This window comes from Puma concolor, chromosome C2 (genome assembly GCF_028749965.1).
Source record: "Puma concolor isolate L17-30 chromosome C2, mPumCon1.1.hap2, whole genome shotgun sequence".
In the NCBI taxonomy this organism is placed as follows: domain Eukaryota; kingdom Metazoa; phylum Chordata; class Mammalia; order Carnivora; family Felidae; genus Puma; species Puma concolor.
In genome coordinates this window covers 37,353,099-37,373,151 of record NC_141675.1, presented here as the reverse complement: position 1 = coordinate 37,373,151, position 20,053 = coordinate 37,353,099, and the positions used below count along the sequence as shown (strand labels likewise).

The 20,053-nt window shown below is 39.1% G+C and overlaps 1 protein-coding gene and 1 long non-coding RNA gene across 2 annotated transcripts in view; both read right to left on the bottom strand.

The window, feature by feature from the left end:
* The window catches only part of ATP1B3 (ATPase Na+/K+ transporting subunit beta 3), a 46,764-nt gene that overhangs the window by 26,355 nt on the left and 356 nt on the right, over positions 1-20,053 (bottom strand). The gene's annotated exons all lie outside the window — the stretch shown is intronic.
* On the bottom strand, positions 4,460-20,049 carry LOC147577200 (uncharacterized). Its single transcript, XR_015240021.1, has 2 exons — positions 15,126-20,049; positions 4,460-14,985 (listed from the first exon to the last, which is right to left on the bottom strand). It is a non-coding gene; the product is annotated as an uncharacterized LOC147577200 (long non-coding RNA).

The window sequence follows — 20,053 nt, the reverse complement described above, 5'->3', positions numbered from 1 at the left end:
ATTATTTGTTCCAGGGTGCCTGGCTGGCTCAGTCAGTGGAGCATGTGACTCTTGATCTCAGGGCTGTTAAATCTGAGCCCCACATTGGGTGTGTAGATTACTTAAAAATCTTAACAAAAAAAAAAAAAAAACACAAAACATTTGTTCCTACTGAAAAAGTTTTCTTAAACTAATGGGCATATACTATCTTTATAATAAAAAAATGTATATGTACACTTGCACTCATATTTTATAATTTATTAAAATCATGGTAGCATAAAATAACTAAATAAGATTAAATAACCTGCTGAAGATTAACCTACCATAAGAGAAACATTCAGAGCAGTACCTCTCCATGTGGTACCTTTACCTGGTCTGCTCTTCCTGGCGGGCCTCAAGTTGTTAACTTTTTAAAGATTTTAATTTAAAAAAATGTTTTTAACGTTTACTCATATTTGAGAGAGAGACAGAAAGAGACAGAGCGTGAGTGGGGAAGGAGCAGAGAGAGAAGGGGAGAGAGAATCCCAAGCAGGCTCAGCACTCAGCACAGAGCCCAATGTGGGACTAGATCTCACAACCGTGAGATCATGACCTGAACCAGTCAAGAGTCAGACACCTAAATGACTGAACTATCCAGGTACCCCAAGATTTTATTTTTAAGTAATCTCTACACCCAACGTGGAGCGTGAACTTACAACCGTGAGATCAAAAGGCACAAGCTCTACTGACTGAGCCAGCCACATGCTCCAAGTTGTTACCTTTCATAATCAAAACTCCCATTGTCTGAAAAATCTACCTTTCAAGCATTCTGTGTTGCTCCAGGTGATAGAAATTTACAAAGAGTAAGATCTGTTCCTTCTCTCCAAGAGTTCAGTTATCACAAGTGACAGACCTATAAGCAAAAAATTATAGACATCAAGGGCTAGAGGAAAAAAGAGAAAGAGAGAGAGAGAGAAAGAATGAACTGTCTCTAGCAGGGAGAGGAAAGAAAAGGATTTCATCAGAGAAGGCCTCCAGGAATAAGTGAGTTGGCTCACCAAAGATGAAGAAGAGGAGTGAGCTCTGAGTCAAAGACCAGAGGACTAGCGGACTCCATAGGAGGAACAGCCAGATTGTGTTCAACTTTGCTCCTACCCCCCAATACACACTTGCTCCCAGTGTCAAGCAACTACTAATAGTAGCAATAACATCTACTCCAGAGTGGGAGCAGGGAGTATGGATGCTTGGGCTGAAAAACTTGGCAATGTCCGGAAGGATTGGTGAGAACCTAACGGAGTAGAGAGTTCCCATACCTAGACCAGCTCTCGACTAACATTTGCTACCTACAGTTCCGTTTCTCGAGAGAGGAAAGTCTAAATACAAAGAGCAGGAGTACACCCCCAATAAGTACCAAAGATTTCAGAAAAAGCTAATCTGATAAAGTACCAAGCTCAACAAAGAAAAGTAATACCCAGAAGAAGTGGGTGCAAATAAAACAAAGGGGAAAAAATAGTGAATTTAAAATACAGAAGGTGAAAGGACAATTTTTAAAAATCAGATTTCATATTCTGATTATTAAAATAAAAAGCTCATTAGATAAGCTGACCTGGAGAAGAGTTAAACTCTAAAGAAAAATCCAGACACCTAAGAAAATAAAACAGCAAACCAGAGACTGGGAGAAAACTTTTACAAAACATGTAACCAACAAAGGACTTCCTTGCCCCTAGAATTAGCAAAGAACTCTTACAACAAAATTTTTTTTAATGCACAAGAGTTTTGAAACAAAACTTCATCAAAGATGTAAGGATTGCAAAAAATAAGCTCAAGAAAAGGTGCTCAACATCACTAGTCATCAAGGAAGGGCAAACCAACACCACTAGCTCATGCCCACCAAAAATGCTGGAAAACTTTAAGACTGACAGTACCAAGTGGTGGCTCAGGAGTGGACCAACTGAACTCTCGCACACTGCTAGTAGAAGTATAAAAGAAATAAAAGCCCTATTTTATAAAAACAGTTTGACAATTTTTTGAAATTAGCAACATACATCTATGATAGGATCCAGCTAATCCGTTCCTAGATATTTAACCAAGAAAAATAAAAAGCACGTGTTCAGAAAGTAAGGTATATGGATATTCATAGATGCTTTATTTGTAATTATTAAAAAGTACAAGCAATCCATATGCACATCAATGAATAAATTAATAAGTAAATTCTGGTATATCCATACAATGGAATACTATTCTTAAACTATTTCTCAAAATAATCATACTAAATGAAACAAGTCATCCCCTTCTTGCACACACAGAGTATAAACTACATTCCATGTTTTTAAAATTTCATAAAATACAGGGGCGCCTGGGTGGCTCGGTCGGTTAAGCGTCCGACTTCGGCTCAGGTCATGATCTCACGGTCCGTGAGTTCGAGCCCCACGTCGGGCTCTGTGCTGACAGCTCAGAGCCTGGAGCCTGTTTCAGATTCTGTGTCTCCCTCTCTCTCTGCCCCTCCCCTGTTCGTGCTCTGTCTCTCTCTGTCTCAAAAATAAATAAACGTTAAAAAAAAAATAAATTAATTTAAAAAAATTTTTCAGAAAATACAAACTGAAGTGTCAAAAGCAGCTCTACTTTTGCCTGGAGACTTGGGAGGTAGGGAGAGAGGATCAATTACAAAGGGGCAATAGGAAATTTGGGGGGTAATGATTATGGTTGTTATCTTGATTAGTCATAGTTTCATGAGTACACTATTGTATACACATATATGCCAGTATATGTCAAAACTCAAGTTGTACACTTTAAGTATGTACAGCTTACTATATGTCAATTATACTTCAATAAAGCTGTTTAAAAAAACAAATACAGGAGGGGGCCCTCGGTGGCTCAGTTGGTTAAGCATCAGACTCTTGGTTTCAGCTCAGGTTATGATCCCACAGTTCATGGATTCAAGCCTAGCATCAGGCTCTGCGCTGACAGTGTGGAGCTTACCTGGGATTCTCTTTCTCTCTGCCCCTCTCCCACTCTCAATTGCATTCATTCTCTCTCTCTCAAAATAAATAAATAAAAACTTAACAAAAATTATTCCCAAAAACAAATAAATAAATAAATAACAAAAACAGAAGACTAACCTAGTGAATCGGCCAGCTAAGGAAAAATTCAATGAGCTAAAAGATCAAGCCAAGATTTTCTACAACAATCCCCAAAAGGAGGGAGGGAATGTATGGAAATTGTTGAGATATGGGGGACAGAACCAGAATATCATCAACAAATCTAATAGGAATTCCATCAGAAAAGAGAAGTGAAAGAATGCTCAAAGAAGTAACAAATTTTGTCTAGACTGGAAAAGACTGAAAAATGCTGGAAAACATCCAATACCTAGAAACATTTCAGAATACCAACAAGAGGAAATTTCTTAATGCTTCTAAAAAAATAAAACAGGCTGTACCTAAGACAGAGAACTGTAATTGAATCTTCTTGGCCAAAAATGAGATATATTCCAAACTGAGGAAGAATGATTGTAAACTAAAAGATCAACCAACTAAATAAACAAAAGGACATCTCCAGACATACAAAGACTCAGAAAATTTACTAACCTCATATCCTAACTGTAAGAATTGGTTATGCAATACAAAAAACTGAAGGGCAATAGCAAAAAAACTGCTAGCAATGCAAGTGTCCTCAAACAAAGCAAAGAAATAAAACATAATGTATGGAGAACTATAAACAGTTATTAAAAAAGGAATGAAACAGATTTCAAAAACTCCAAGTGGAAAAAAATCTCAAAATGATATATACCACATACTTAAATTTAAAACACTCAAAAGAATTATATTTCTATAAATATACACAAAATAGTGTCTTTGTTAATGGAACAGAAACTTGCAAATCAAATTCATAAACAGCGGTGACCTCTGAATAAGGGAAGAAGGGTTCAGGATTGGGACTGGGGATGTAGCCAAGGAGGATTTGAGTTCTAGCACACCATCATTCTTTTCTTTTTTTGAAAAACAATTTATTTACATAATATCTAACTTCACAAAAAGAGGACAAAGATCATAGACTGAATTCCAAAATAAGTTGTGTATTTCCATTTTTTAAAGTTTTCTTTAAAAATCTAAGAGGAATACATAAAACAATGGTGAGCAAAGCAACCAGTAAGACTTACTGGCAACATCTAAGTGTTGATTTTAATTTCTTTTCCTTTTCAGGTTTGAGGAATAATTTAGATAGAATAACTTTTATCAATTTTAACTGTATAATCCCAGTGAGTATTGACAGTTGCATAATCTGTGAAACTACCACGAAAGATACAGAACATTGCTATCACTTCCAAAGAGCCCTTGTGCCCCTCTGCAATCCACACATCATTTGCCAGGTGAGCAATGATCTCCTTTTGTCACTATATTAATATTTTATATAAAGTTAAAAATTTTAATTTGTTTAAATTTAATAACAAAATCCAAAAATAATATGACAAAAAATTAATAGTCAAATAATAAAAATTCTTTAAAAAAAATTTTTTTTTTTTACATTTTATTTATTTTTGATAGAGAGAGACAGAGCACAAGTGGGGGAGGGGCAGAGAGAGAAGGAGACAGAATGGGAAGCAGGCTCCAGGCTCTGAGCTGTCAGCACAGAGCCCGACCCAGGGCTCAAACTCACAAACCGGGAGATCATGACCCGGGCCACTTAACCAACTGAGCCACCCAGGCGCCCCTAAAAAACATTCTTAAAGTGAGTTAAAAAAATCCACTGAATGCTATTAATGGAAGAAACCTAAAATTATACCACCTAATGGTTGAAAACAAAGTAGGTCTTGCCTAACAAAAAGAAATCTAGATGTAACATTATGACTCTAAGCAAACTAGAATTCAAGTCAAAAAGCATGAACAGTACAAACATGTTTCTTATTAATAAAAATACAAACACATCAAGAAGATGCAGCATAACAACCATGAGCCTTTGTGATGCTAAATCACTTAAAATATGTAAAGCAAAGGCAAAATTACAAAATTACCTCAATCCTATATAGAGGTTTTAACATAGCTCTCCCAAAAATCCACACATGAAGTAAGTAATAACAAAAAGGACAGTAACTATTTTTAAAACACAACTAACAGTTACCTAATATATGCAGAACTTTTGTAGCCACCAGAAAATAAACTCTTTACAAACTTGCAACACTGTCCCTAAAGGGATCATGACAAGTTACAAAACACAAAAAAACCCAAATTTATAAACTTAAAAAAAATCAAAGCCACATTCTTTAAAATTTAAGTAAATATATTAGAAATTAAAACAAAAATTTAGAAAATGGATTTCTATTTAGTCCTTGGATTAAAAAGACAAATCTGGGATGCCTGGGTGGCTCAGTCAGTTAAGCATCTGACTTAAGCTCATGTCATGATCTCACCATCTGGGGGTTCCAGCCCTGCATCAGGCTCTGTCCCAACAGCTCGGAGCCTGGAGCCTGCTTCGGATTCTGTGTCTCCCTCTATCTCTGCCCCTCCCCCTGACACGCTCTGTCTCTCTCCATCATCAAAGATGAATAAACGTTAAAAGAAAAAAAATGAAAAAGAATGCCTGGGTGGCTCAGTCAGTTAAACCTTCCAACTATGGCTCAGGGCATGATCTCATGGTTCATGAGTTCTAGCTCCTCGTCAGGCTCTGCACTGACAGCTCAGAGCCTGGAGCCTGCTTCGGATTCTCTCTCTCTCTCTCTCTCTGTCTCTGTCTCTCTCTGCCCTTCCCCTGCTAGTACTCCATCTTTTCTCTGTCTCAAAAATAAATAAAACATTTAAAAAATTTAAAAAAAAGATAATGAAACCTGAAATATTCAAAATTCAAAACAATAATATATTCAGAGCAGAAAGCAAACAAAAATCCTTACATTCATTCACTAAAACACAAGATTAACAACAACAACAAGCCAGGTTTTTAATTCAAGACTAAAATAAATTCAAGGAAAGGGAAGAATAAAGATGAAAATAGAAATGCAAAAATATTTAACTTGATCAGTAAAACCAGTTTCAATTAGCAAACTTGAGAATAAATGAAATACGATTGTTTTAGGAAATAAACATTTCCAAATCAGAAGTTTTTACAAAAAATAAACAGAGCTCTACCCCTAAAACACATACACGTCCAAATGGCTTTAACTGTTCTCCCAATTTTCAGAGAATAGACTCTTTCTACAGATAAGCTATATTTTTAGTATGCCCTGTAAGTTACCTAAGTGTTTTGTTGTTGTTTTTTAAACTAGGCTTCATGCCCAGTGTGGAGCCCAACACAGAGCTTGAACTCAACACCCTGAGATCAAGACCTGAGCTGAGATCAAGAGTCAGAGATACTTAACCGACTGAGCCACCCAGGCACCCCTACTTTAAGGCCAGCCTATGGGATACCAAAACTGGACATTCAGTATCCACACAAATTTCACCACTTTATTTTTTATTTTAGAGACAGAGAATGCATGTGCATGAGGAGAGAGGCAGAGGGACAGGAAGTGAGAGAATCTCAAGAATCAAGAGTCAGATGCTCAACTGATTGCGCCACCGAAGAGGCATGCCTCACACATGTATTTTATTTCACAAACGCTCACATACAGCTTACATACTACAGTGTGATAAGGACACAGGAACAGAGACACAAATCAACAAAATCCAAGAAACGATCCGTAAGACGAAGTTTTGTATGTAAGAAAGTTGGCAATTCAGATCAGTGAGGAAATGATGGATTATTCAACATATTTTTGGGGTAAGTGATTAGGAAGAGCCCATTAAAAGACTATTAAACTTCTGGTGGCTCAGTCAGTTAAGCAACCGACTTCGGCTCAGATCACGATCTTGCAGTTTGTGAGTTCAAGCCCCACACCAGGCTTTACGCTGATGGTGCAGAGCCTGCTTGGTATTCATTCTCTCTCCCTCTGCCCCTCCCCAACTTGCGTAGGTGCTCTCTCCCAAAGTGAATAAACTAAATAAATTATAAAAAAATGTTAAATCTGTGATAATGTTAATGAAAAACAAGTATTTTTAAATAAACAAATTAAGAGGCACCTGGTGGCTCAGTTGGTTAGGCCTCTGATTCTTGGTTTGGGCTCAGGTCATGATCTCACAGTTTCCCAAGTTCAAGCCCTCCCCTGGGCTCTGGGCTGGCAGCTGGGAGCCTGCTTATGATTCTGTCTCTGCCCCTCCCCCACCTGCACTGTCTCTGCATCAAAATTAATTATTTAATTAGACAAAAGGGAGCAAAGAGATGAGGGACTGTAAAAAAAAAAAAAAAAAGGAAACTGGGCAAACAAAAATATGCTCAGGTGTAGTTATCAGAGAGATTGCAAAATAAACCAACCAGATGTTACCTTCCCATCAAACTGGCAAAAAAAATTTTTTTAAAGAGTAATAATATCCAGTGCTCAGAAAGTTGAAGGGAAACTGGTCCATTCATCCACTGCTGGTGGAAGTATAAATTGGTACAGCTTTTTTGGAGGACAGTAAATGTTAATATAAAAATTAGCATATACTAGGGCACCTAGGTGGCTCAGTCAGTTGAGTGTCCAACTCCATTTTGGCTCAGGTCATAATCCCAGAGTTGTGGGATCAAGCCCCACACCAGGCTCAGCAAGGAGCCTGCTTTAGATGCTCTCTCATTATCTCCCTCTGCCCCTCTCCCACACTTGTGCTCTCTCGAGTTAAAAAAAAAAAAAAAAAAAAAAAAGCATATACTATAAAGTGGTAATTCCATTACCATAAAGTGGCATATTCAGTATCTAGCCCAGATAAATTGTGGCACACATGCAGAGCAGCAATTTTTAAGAGAAATACTGGAAACAATCTCAATATTCATAACAGAAAATATATGTCTTGGATATATATCTCTCCACTATGGATTATACAATGATTCAAAGGAATGAAATAAATACTGACATGGAAACACAGTCAAATCGCATTAAGTGACAGGGGAAGGGAGAAAGCAAGTTTAAAAACATACATTCTTCCTATTACTCATGTAAAAGTGGAAAATTACTTATTCCTACATATTCCATATATATACACATACACAAATAAGTATATACATATATCTAAATGCACTGAAACAGGACTAGCAGGAAAACTGATAAAACAATCATTAATCATTCTCTATAGGAGAGACTCCACAACTGGTGGAAAGCAGTCAGGAGAAACACATAAATGTATTCATATTTTTTTTTCTTTAGTATTTATTAGCATTGTTTATACATACACAGTAAGGTCAAATGTCAATGAACATCCAGAAATTCACCTAGATTCTACCGTTAACATTCTACTATATCTTTTATCTATTCACCACTTATTTTTTAAACGCATTTCAAGTTCTAGACGTCAGTATGTACACTTCACTCCTAAACACTTCATCATGCGTAATAACTAAAACAGAGGGGAAAAATTACACTTAATGAAATACACAAGTCTCTAATGTGCCATTAGACAGGTTTTGACCATCACAGCCAAAGAACAAATAATCCAAAAAGGGGCAGAAGACATGAATAGACATTTTTTCTAAAGAAGACATACAGGTGGCCAAAAGACATGAAAAGATGCTCAACATCACTTATCCGGGAAATGCAAATCAAAACTACAGTGATATATCACCTCACACCTACCAGAATGGCTAAAATCAACAACACAAGAAACAACAGGTGTTGGCAAGGATGTGGAGAAAGAACCACCCTCTTGCACTGTTGGTGGGAATGTAAACTGGTGCAGCCACTCTGAAGACAGTATGAAGGTTCCACAAAAAGTTAAAAATAGAACTACTGGGGTGCTTGGCTGGCTCAGTCAGTAGAGCATGCAACGCTTGATCTCGGGGTTGTGAGTTCAAGCCCCACACTGGGCGTAGAGATCACTTAAAAGTAAAATCTTAAAAAAAAAAAAAAGAAAGAAAAAGAAAAAGAAGAACTACCATACAATCCAGAATTGCGCTACTAGGTATTCACCCAAAGAATACAAAAATACTAATTCAAAGGGATACATGCACCAGAATGCTTATAGTATTATCCACAATAGCCAAGTTATGGAAATAGCCCAAGTGTCCTCCAGTTGATGAATGGATAAAGTAGTGTGGGTGTGTGTGTGCGCGTGTGTACACACACACAACACACACGCACACACACACACACACAGAGTATTACTCAGCCATAAAAAAGAATGAAATATTGCTATTTGCAACATGGATGGAACTAGAGAATACAATGCTAAGTTAAATAAGGCAGTCAGAGAAAGACAAATACCATATGATCTCACTCATGTGTGGAATTTAAGAAACAAATGAGCAAAGGAAAAAGAGAGACAGACAGAGACAGAGAGACAGACAAAAGACTTAACTACAGGGAACAAACTGATGGTTACCAGAAGTGAGGTGGGTAGGGGGACTGGTAAAACAAGTGATGGGGATTAAGGAATGCACTTGTGATGAGCACTTGGTGTTGTATGGAACTGATGAATCACTGTATTGTACACCTACAACTAATATACTGTATGTTAACGAAATTTTTAAAAATTTTTAAAAAGGGGGGGGGGTTGTTTGACAACTACATTCTGTATGATCCAAGTCCCTAGTAAGATACAGAACATTACCACCATCCTATCAAGTTCTCTTGTGCCCCCTCCCAATCCCCACAACCACCAGCTTAGAGGTAAACACCATTCTGGGCTTTTTTCCAGCAATTGATAAGTGTTGCTTGTTTTAGAATTCACATAAATGAAATCATATAATATGTGTTCTCTTAGGCAAAGCTTCTTTCCTGCTCAGCCTGACTGTGAAACTCATCCATGTTTTGTGTGTCCATAGTTCGTTCCTTTTTATTGTTGGATAGTATTCTGCTGTTTGGACATACCAGTTTGTTTACCTACTCTCCTGCTGATGGACGCCTGGAGTGTTTCCAGTTTGGAGCTACTATGAATACTCTTGTACAAGTATTTTTGTGAACTTATGTTTTCATTTCTCTTGGGTAAACACCTAGGAGTAGAACTGCTGGGTCATGGAGTAGATGTGTGTTTACTTTTATAAAAAACTACCAGACCTTTATCCAAAGTGGATATACCATGTATTACATTTTAAAAATCATTGCTGTTAACAGTGGTTACCCTGGAAAGAAGCTGAAGAAGACAGTGGACTTACTGATTATTCACATCTGTATTGTAAAAATTCAACCAACAGGGTTACTTTCATTATATAAAAGGAACAAAGCCAAGAGTCTACATCTAATACTAGTCCAGACTTCTTGAGTTAGCCTACACTGACACTAACCTCTAAAGAGGTCAGCAAACCACAGGTGCTGCCTGTTTTTATAAATCAAATATTGAACCATAGCTAGGTCCATTAGTTTATACATTGTCTATAGCTACTTTCAAGCTACAATAGAGTTGAGTAGTTGCAACAGACACCAGTGGGCTGGCAAAGGCTAAAGTACTACCTGGTCCCTTAAAGGAAAAGTTGGCCACCTCTTGTTCTAAAGCATTTACATTTTTTTTTTTTCATTTCAAAGTGACATTTGAAACTCTCTCATTCAACTTTTCTCCTACAGAAGAAATTAAAGCCAAGAGATTTTAAATGGGTTATCTAAGCTTAGCTGGATGTGTGGTACCAAAAATTAGGTCTATATTCTGAGTCCTAGTTTAGTCATCTCAGAATACTGATATACTTCTAAGGTTCATGAAGTAAAAAAATATATATGCCCACAGGCTCACTTTTACTACAGTGCCCTATGTGGAAACTTCAAAATGAATTACTTTAGTGGGGCAGAATCATGGTAAGTTATGGGGAATTATGCCTTTATGTACAAGTATCTCCACGAATAAGACTTTCACAGTGTATAGCCATACTAGCCCAACAATACTTTCAACTTTAGCCCAAGGAATAGGTGAATCTCAAGATGAAACTGATTAAATGACAATTTGTGCATCAAAAAAAAAAAAAAAAAAGGTAAGTGCTTTACTATTACTATGTGCCAGATGCTACAGGGATGTGCAAATGAAATCCTGATGTGTGAGAACATCTAGTTAGTAAGAGCAATGTACATAAACAACTATAATCCAGGATACAAAGTTTTAGGTGTTACAGGAGATAAATGTGGTATTATTTTCATCTGGGCACATCAGAGAAAGCTTATGACAGCTGATACTCAAGCTAGATCTGTGAAGTAGGAAAGAATTTTCGATGCAGAGATGAAAGGGCATGGGGGAGGGAATGAGCAGAGCATTCCAGACCAAGGGCCCTCAGATCCACCCATTTGGGCTATGACATGTGGTATATGTAGAGTACGGTGGGAAATGACAGGTTATAAGGTTGGAAACTTAGTTCTAACCCAGTATGTAATAAGCCCGGAATGCCAGGCTGTCTGGAAATTATTTAAACTTTCTGAAAACAGTGGGGATCCAAATACAATTTTAGGGTATGGGAAGTAGCATGATCAAAGCTGTAGCCTTAAAAATAACCTGACAGCAGTGAAGTTGAAGTGGTTTAGGTCACAATGATTCCAACTGATTCCTTGGGTTTTTATGGAGATGCATCAGAAGTTATGAGCTTCCCCAAAGTCAATAACACTATAGCTTTTTTTGTTTTAAGAAGCAGGTAGAAGCTGGAAAGCCAATGGTCTATTTGAACTTGGAACAACTTTGGAAAAGTTATGAAAGCTCTTCATCTGGTGCTTTAAGTTTTATTTTTTTAATAGTTTTTTTAATGTTTATTTGAGAGAGAGAGAGAGAGAGAGAGAGGCAGGAGTAAAGAGAGAGAATCCCAAAGCGGAGCCCAATCCCACCACAAGATCATAACCTAACCGAAATCACAAGAGCCAGATACTTAACCGACTGAGCTACCCAGGTGCCTTCATCAGGGAATTTATAAGAAAAGGCACTACCAGACCCTGATACAGTGAAGACAGGGTTGATGCAAGTGTTAAGGACTATGACATTTGAAACAGGTGGTTAGTATTATGAAGCTATAAAAACGAGCACCCTGCACCCCCTCTGAATGTGGGTTTTCATAAGATATGGGGATGGGAGAGGAATAGGGCAGAGTAAATTAATTCCTGAATTAACTATAGCAGTGGCAATGAGGATGTGGGTCACAGACTTAAGAGACATTATAGAACTGGCATGACTTGGACAGGTTTAGAGCCCAAATGACAAAAAAGATAGTGACCTTCTTTTCAAAAATTGCAAATACAGGAGCAACTCAGAACTTCAGTAGAGGAAGGAAAAAAGAGCTCTGTTTGCAAGGTGACATATAAGATAATTTAGTTACGGAGTTAGTCAAGATATCTAAGCCTCTCTCTCTCAAGGTTTATGGGATATGCAGGATGCAACTGTATCTGAGAGAGATGTTAACCAGTAAGTAAAATGTGTGAGTGATCTTTGCAGTTGTTTTATGAGACTGCCAGGGAAGAAGATGAAGAAAAAACAAGGCCAAAGACAGCACCTGAGAAATACACGTTTAGGAAACAAGGTAGAACAGACTGGAGTGAATCAGGAAAATGATTATGAGAGATACTGGGGGAGGGGGGTGGTAAGGGCACACAAAGGGCAACTATTTATGGGCCAGAATCTACCAACAGAAATGTACCTTATGCTGGGGCACCTGGGTGGCTCAGTCCATTAAGCGTCAGACTCTTGCACAGGTCATGATCTCGCGGTTTTGTGGATTCAAGCCCAACATCGAGCTCAGCACTGGCAGCCCAGAGCCTGCTTGGGATTCTCTCTCCCTCTGCCCTTCCCCCACTAGCTCTCTGTCTCTCTCAAAATAAATTAACTTAAAAAAAACTTTTTTTTAAAGAAAAGTACCTTTGGATGAGGGTGAGTCATACCTTACTATGGCATCAGCAAAATACTAAGAAGTCACAAATAAGAGCCAGTCCACAATCAGTAACAAAGTTTAAACAGATACGTGGGAGGCTGCTAAGTTAAAGGATTATTTTCAGAAATATTATTTGTAAAGCACCCTGCAGGACGCAGGACATTACTGTTAAATAAATGCCCATTAAATCTGAGAAAAGTTAAAACACACACACACACACACACACACACACAGGTCCTTTATGCAGGTCTCATAAGAGCAGTATAAAAGGCTAAAAAGAGCAATAAAGCAGGAAGCAGGAGACCTGGATAATCACCTTGTTTCTGTTATCCTAATCAGATGCCCCACTCAGGCAGTCACAAACTCAGCTGAATCTTCAACAAGAAAGTTAAGTGGATGCTTCCTCTGAACTTCTATGAAAACTCACAATGCTATTAAAAAGGTGGGGGTGGTAGGGGCACCTGGCTGGCTCAGTGAGTTGGGCATTCAACTCTTTATTTATTTATTTTTTTTTTAATTTTTTTTTTTTTTTAACGTTTATTGATTTTTGAGAGAGAGAGAGACAGAGCATGAATAGGGGAGGGTCAGAGAAAGGGAGACACAGAATCCGAAACAGGCTCCAGGCTCTGAGCTGTCAGCACAGAGCCCGACGCGGGGCTCAAACTCACGGACCGCGAGATCATGACCTGAGCCAAAGTCAGCCGCTTAACCGACTGAGCCACCCAGGCACCCCATTCAACTCTTGATCTAAGCTCAGGTCTTGATCCCAGGGCCATGGGTCCGGGCCCCACACTGGGCATGAAGCCTATGTTACAACACACAAACCAACAAATAAACAAAACGGGGGGGGGGGTGGGTGGGTGGGTAGTGGGACGCCCAAACATGCGGGAACCTTTATACTATGATACACCAATACCAAAACAGTTTTTAAAATGTTGTAAAAGACTAATTACATGGGAACACTTCATAATAGAGCTCACTCATTCAACTTATTTTTATTACCTTCCTACTAAGTGCTGGGCAAAAGGCTCAATGTTAGGGAATCAAAGACGAGTAAATAAGAATGTATAGTCTAGTAAACAGGCAACACTACTACATAAAGTCATAAATGCTATAATAGAAAAAAATATTGTGGGATACACAGGCACTTGATGCAGTCTTAAGGCAAACAGGCATTCAAAGATGTGCCAGAGATCAGGCTATCAAAGCTGACATCTGAATACCCAAGCCAAGGTCAAAGAGAGAGATTCAGAAGCTAGGAAACAGGCCCAGAAGGGGTAGAGAATGGTAGACAGAGAAATAAGTCAGCAAGGTTATAGTGTGTGTGTCATACTAAGGAGCCCCTGAGGACAATGGAGATTTATTCACAAGAAGTGTACTGAACATTCCATAGTCCTATGAAACATCCAATTGAAGATTTCCGACAGGCAGTTGGTTATATTAAAATAAAAAAAACCATACAAACTAGGGATGTAGATTTGGAAGTCTCAACATAGAATAACTGAAGACACCAGAATACATAAATTCTAAGAGGAAGTGTGAACATTTCCCACAGAGGTGATGGAGTGGGGCAAGGTTATCCCCAACACATAACCCCAAGGTTATGCCCTCAAGGTGGCAGAGGAGTAAAAACCATCCCCTCAAACATCAAAAGTTAAGATAAAACTAGCTATCTAAGTGTATACTTAAATTTTTACTTATACATAAAAAAAAAATTATTTACAAAAAAGAAACAGACTATTAAAATGTTAATAGTGCTTATTCTAAGTGGTTAAAGATTACAGATTAATTTTACTTCAAAATTAATGCAATAAATGCATAATTAGAAAATAATAAACTTATCTTTCAACGTTAAATGTTTCTCTTTCCATTACACGATTGGTCCTTAAACACGACAAATCATGGAAATATTGTGACTAAAGATAGAAAGATTTTTAAACTTCTTTTAATATAATTAATTTTATTCTACAGATATAAATTCAAAAGTCAGTTTCAAAGAATCAAATTTTGGGGGTAGAGGAAGGTTGGTCTTTAACAATAGTAAAGCACATACTACTGTAATTACAACATCTAGAACATAACACACAAACTTACCCCGTCCCCTCCCTTCCACTACCAGTCCAGGAAGTGCTGTCTCCTGCTGGGTGATGGCTCATTATGCCTCTGCTGCTGCCGCTGCCACACCCACCACTGACCTTCATTTATAGCCTGCACACAGGGTAAGGCAAGTCCTGTTACTTTCCCAACAGCGCACATTTTTGTAAAGTTTCTTTAGTATGTCACACTCCACAGGACAAAGAACAACATCTTACAAAACTATGTGATACTGGGAAAATAAACACACTTGCCTTCTCCCCTACAGTCAGACACCCAAGATGGGATGGAGTCTGATCTCCAAAGCAGAGCATTTACTGAGGCATGACCCAGAATGGGAGCAGGTGACAGAAAATGGCACTTCGTAAATCTATAATAAAAGAAAAGACACATGAACAAAACGTAGATGTTAATAGTTTTGGTCCAGAATCCCGAGTATGCTTGGAAATCAGTAACTCAAGTTTTAAGTTAATATTAATATAGAGCATCTACTGACAGCCCTCAGATAATGAACTCCAAAGAAGCCCACAGCAGATGTCATTAAATGACATCAAGTCACAGCATAGTTAAAAAAAAAAAAAAAAAAGCCTCTGGCCTTGGAGGTAGTTTAAAGGCCAAGGATTCTATCGCTGAGTAAATGTGGACAAATCAGATCTACGAGTTCAACTTTCTCACCTATGAAATGAGGACACAGGGCTACATTTGTGGCTTTCAAGCTTTTTTGACTGTGAGCCACAATAAGAAATACATTTTACTCAAGGTATCTGTATATATAAAGTACAGAAAAGTTTCATGGAACATGTTTCCTTAGAATAAACTTATCAGGCAGAATAAACTGGTATTTTTACTATTTTATTTCACTATTCTTAAATTTTTTTTTTTTTTTTTTTTTTTTACATTTATTCATTTTTGAGAGAGAGAGACAGACGGAGCACAAGCAGGGCAGGGGCAGAGAGAGAGGGAGACACAGAATCTGAAGCAGGCTCCAGGCTCCCAGCTATCAGCACAGAGACCGACACGGGGCTTGAACACACAAACCACGAGATCATGACCTGAGTGGAAGTTGGATGCACAACCAACTGAGCCACCCAGGCGCCCCTCTATTTCATTATTCTTAAAAATGTTAATTGCAACACATGGTCTGTTACAGTTTAAATAATAGATGATTTCTAAGCTATCTTTCACTCTAATTGTATTTAATGCATTTAGTTTTAGTATTTGCAACATAAGCCACAAGATGCTATTTTTTTGTACAGTTTCATACATGGCAACTACTAATTCCTGATGTGTCATTACTGTTCAGCATAAGAAACCAGCTCTAGGTATACTTTGATCATCTACATAGTGCACTTCATTTTAGAAGGTTGTTGTGAAAATCAACTGAAGTGATTTTATATCGGCGAGCATTTTGAAACTGCCAAACATACAAGCAGCAGCTCAAAATCTTTCATATAGGAGCACCTGGCTGGCTCAGTCAGTACAGCATACACAACTCTTGATCTTGGGGTCATGGGTTTGAGCCCCACATTGGGTATAGAGATTACTTTAAAAAAATAAAATCTTAAAAAAAACCTTTTATATGGTCATTTAAAATAAGACAATGTGGGGCACATGGGTAGCTCAGTCAGTTAAGCGTCCAACTCTTAGTTTTGGTTCAGGTCATGATCTCACAGTTTTGTGAGTTCGAGCCCCACATCGGGCTCTGTGCTGACAGTGCAGAGCCTGCTTGAGATTCTCTCTCCTGGTCTCTCTGCACCTCCCCCAATCACGCTGTGTCTCTCTCACAAATGAATGAAGTTTTTAAAAATATTATAAAGTAAGACAATATGGTATAACCTCCAGTATTTTCTCTATCCCAAGTATAAATGCTAAAATTGCTCTTTAAATGAGTGCTTTTAATATATCCCACGCATTGAAGAACCTCAAATTAGATGGGATAAATGTACTAGACTTCAATGTAAAAAATAAAATTAGGAAATATGTTAAATGAATGTCTTTATAAAATCTTTGAGGTAGGGGCGCTTGGGTGGCTCAGTCGGTTGAGCGACCGACTTCGGCTCAGGTCATGATCTCACAACTCGTGAGTTCGAGCCCCGCTTCAGGCTCTGTGCTGATAGCTCGGAGCCTGGAGCCTGCTTCAGATTCTGTGCCTCCCTCTCTCTGCCCCAACCGACTTGCATTCTGTCTCTGTCTCTCTCACAAATAAATAAACATTAAAAAAAAAATCTTTGAGGTAGAGAAGGCTTTTTTCTATAGGCCAGCAGACACTGCAACTTTACCAAAGTCAACCCAAAAAACAAACACATAACCATCTCCCCCCTACACCTACAATGAAATTCAAAAGCAACTAGAAAAAATTTGCAAATGAGTTTCTTTAAAAAAAAAAAAAAAGTAACTTATTTCCAAAATGTAAAGGGTACACATATTAAATACAACCTAGAAATTGCACTAGTAGAAACATATATCAAGAAATAAATTTGCAGAAATGTACATGCAAGGCTGGAGGGAATGGGCGGAGGAGAGACCAGTACATACAATAAAGTACTGGTTAAAAAAAAATCAGGAGTTACTCATATTTCCCTGGGTATCTCCCATGCATCCATAAGATATACATGTTAATCAACATGTTTGTTTTAAAAAATCATGGTAGTACATGGACCTATATAATAGAACATTAGTGAGCTATTAAAAATGATGATACAGATTTTTATTAACATGGGAAGGTGCCCACAATATATTCCAAACACTATAAAGCAACACTTATTGTAGGATCTCTTTTTGTTAAAAAAAAAAAAAAATTGACATTATACCCATTTAAGTCTGCCCAGATATGTATCAAAAATATTAACAGTGGGTATCTCTGTGGTGGTGAGATCAGGCAGCTAGCCCATACAGTGCCTTTCTAAGAATTAGAACTAGAACAAGATACCCTTTTCTCTAGGCAGACTCCCCACGCTCAAGGGTACACAGCCTGGAGAGTGGAGTATGGACTTCAGCCTCTACACACCACATCTACATATATCCTTAGAGAGATGCCCTTATGTTGGGATAGGATTATAGATGGCAATTTATGCCATTTTGCACTGGTTTACTATTACTCCAATAAACACGGAAATGTATTATTTGTTGATAAGAATAACACTTATTTTGGAGCGTCTGAGTGGCTCAATTGGTTGGGTGACTGACTTCGGCTCAGGTCATGATCTCACAGTTGGTGAGTTCGATCCCCGCGTCGGGCTCTGTGCTGACAGCTCAGAGCCTGGAGCTGCTTCAGATTCTGTGTCTCCCCCTCTCTCTTCCTCTCCCCTGCTCATGCTCTGTGTCTCTCTGTCTCTCAATAATAAATAAATGTTAAAAAAATTAAAAAAAAAAAAAAGAATAACCCTTATTTTCAATTTTGAATAAGTCTCCCTTAATCCTTCTAAAACTAATCCCAACTTCACCTGTAGTACTATAACTCTTATATAATGCCTTTACACTTTGACAGTTTGTGCCTATTATTTACTTAAATACATATACTCAATAAAATCTCAACTTCAACATCATATAAATACAAAGGTTAGGTAAGAAGTACTACCTGCATTAAGAAATGTCATTCTAACATAAAATGAAGGTACTTATTACTGGAAAGAAGGCACTGAGGGAAGTAGTCTACAAAAGTTAATCCCTCTCCACCACTCAAAAATTCCTTCAGCAAAATGGTAGCACATTCTAGAAGCAATAATTGTTCACCACTTTTCCCCCATTTAACTCCGGATGCAAGATTTATTTCCTCTTCACATTAGTGGGTTCCCAAAAGACAGCTATCTAAATAAAAATCGTGAGTGTTAGTTAGGCAAGGCATCTGTAAAATAATAAAACTGCTGGACTAGGATTAAAGGACAACTGGGTTCTTTTCTTGGCTCTGTGGAATATGTAATTTTACACAAAGCAAAATCACAACCTCTCTAGATCTCATTTTTCTCATCTCTAAACTGGGGGTTGGGCTAAAAAACCTCCAAGGCCCCTTTCAGCTTGTGATAGGACTTTAAGCCTCCTTTCCACTCTGGAGGAGCCAATTTCAGTCAAAAGCAACAGTTTATTTTTTGAGTCATAGCTAATTTACCCTCTCCCTGTTTCTCTTAAAAATGTCGTGCCCAAATAGTTCTCAACTCTAGAAATTTATTCTCACTCAGAAAAAAAAGGTCAAGACCTACTAACAAGGTGTTCTTTAAAAGGCAAAAACGAAACAAAACACTAGTCCTTATTCAATATAAATTATAAATTAATATAAATTTTCGGAAAGCAAAAACGCACCCTAAAGCAGCACTCCACTGGTGGATGGCTTAAATATGCCTTTTAAAACAAAGAACTCATACACAGAAAAACTGCTAACATACACAACCATCACATGTTTTGAAGGCACAAAAACTGTTCCCCCTGGGATTTACTTTCCCCAAAAGAAGCCTCTCTGCCAGGAAGAAAACGTCTCTAATTAAAAAGGAATTAGGCAGGAACCAACCCTTTTAATGGTCTTTTCCCTGTCTGAATTCAAGCGCATTTGCGTGTACCAAGTACTTGCGTGATTAACTAACCGCGGCACAAAGATGCAACCCACACACTTAACACTCACTCACACTCTTCCGACCGGGGTGGCAGCGTGGACGAGTCACAAGATAGCGGCGAGGGTGGAAATTTCCTCTCCCCGGGCGTGGGGCAGGGTCTGGCTTCCCCGAACCGCTCGGCGCCACCGGCCGCCTCAGCCAGGGCCTCTCCCGGACCGCGCGCTCCGTACAAAGGAGGCCCGGGCTCTCGGCTGCCGCACGCTCGGGACTCGGCTCCGGGCAGGGGTCCCCAGCCTCCGGCGCCGCAGGCCTGGGCAGCACGTGCGCCCCGCTCCCGGCTGGGAGGAAGGAACCGGCGCGGCGCGGCCCGGCCGAGGCTGCCCGCGGGCCCGGCTGCCTCGGGAGCGAGCGGCGGCCCGCCCGCCACGCTAGAAATGAATGGGGCCGCGCTGCCCCTCCTCCGCCACCGCCCGTACGACAGTCTGGCGGCCCGGGACGAACACCGCTGTGGGCGGCGGAGGCTGCGGCTGCTCTGGGGGCCCCCGCGCGGGGAGCCGCCTCCCGCCTTTCCTTTCCCACCCCACCCCGCCCGGCGTCCCCCGGACCGCTGCCGGTCCCGGCGCCCAACCGCCGCCCGC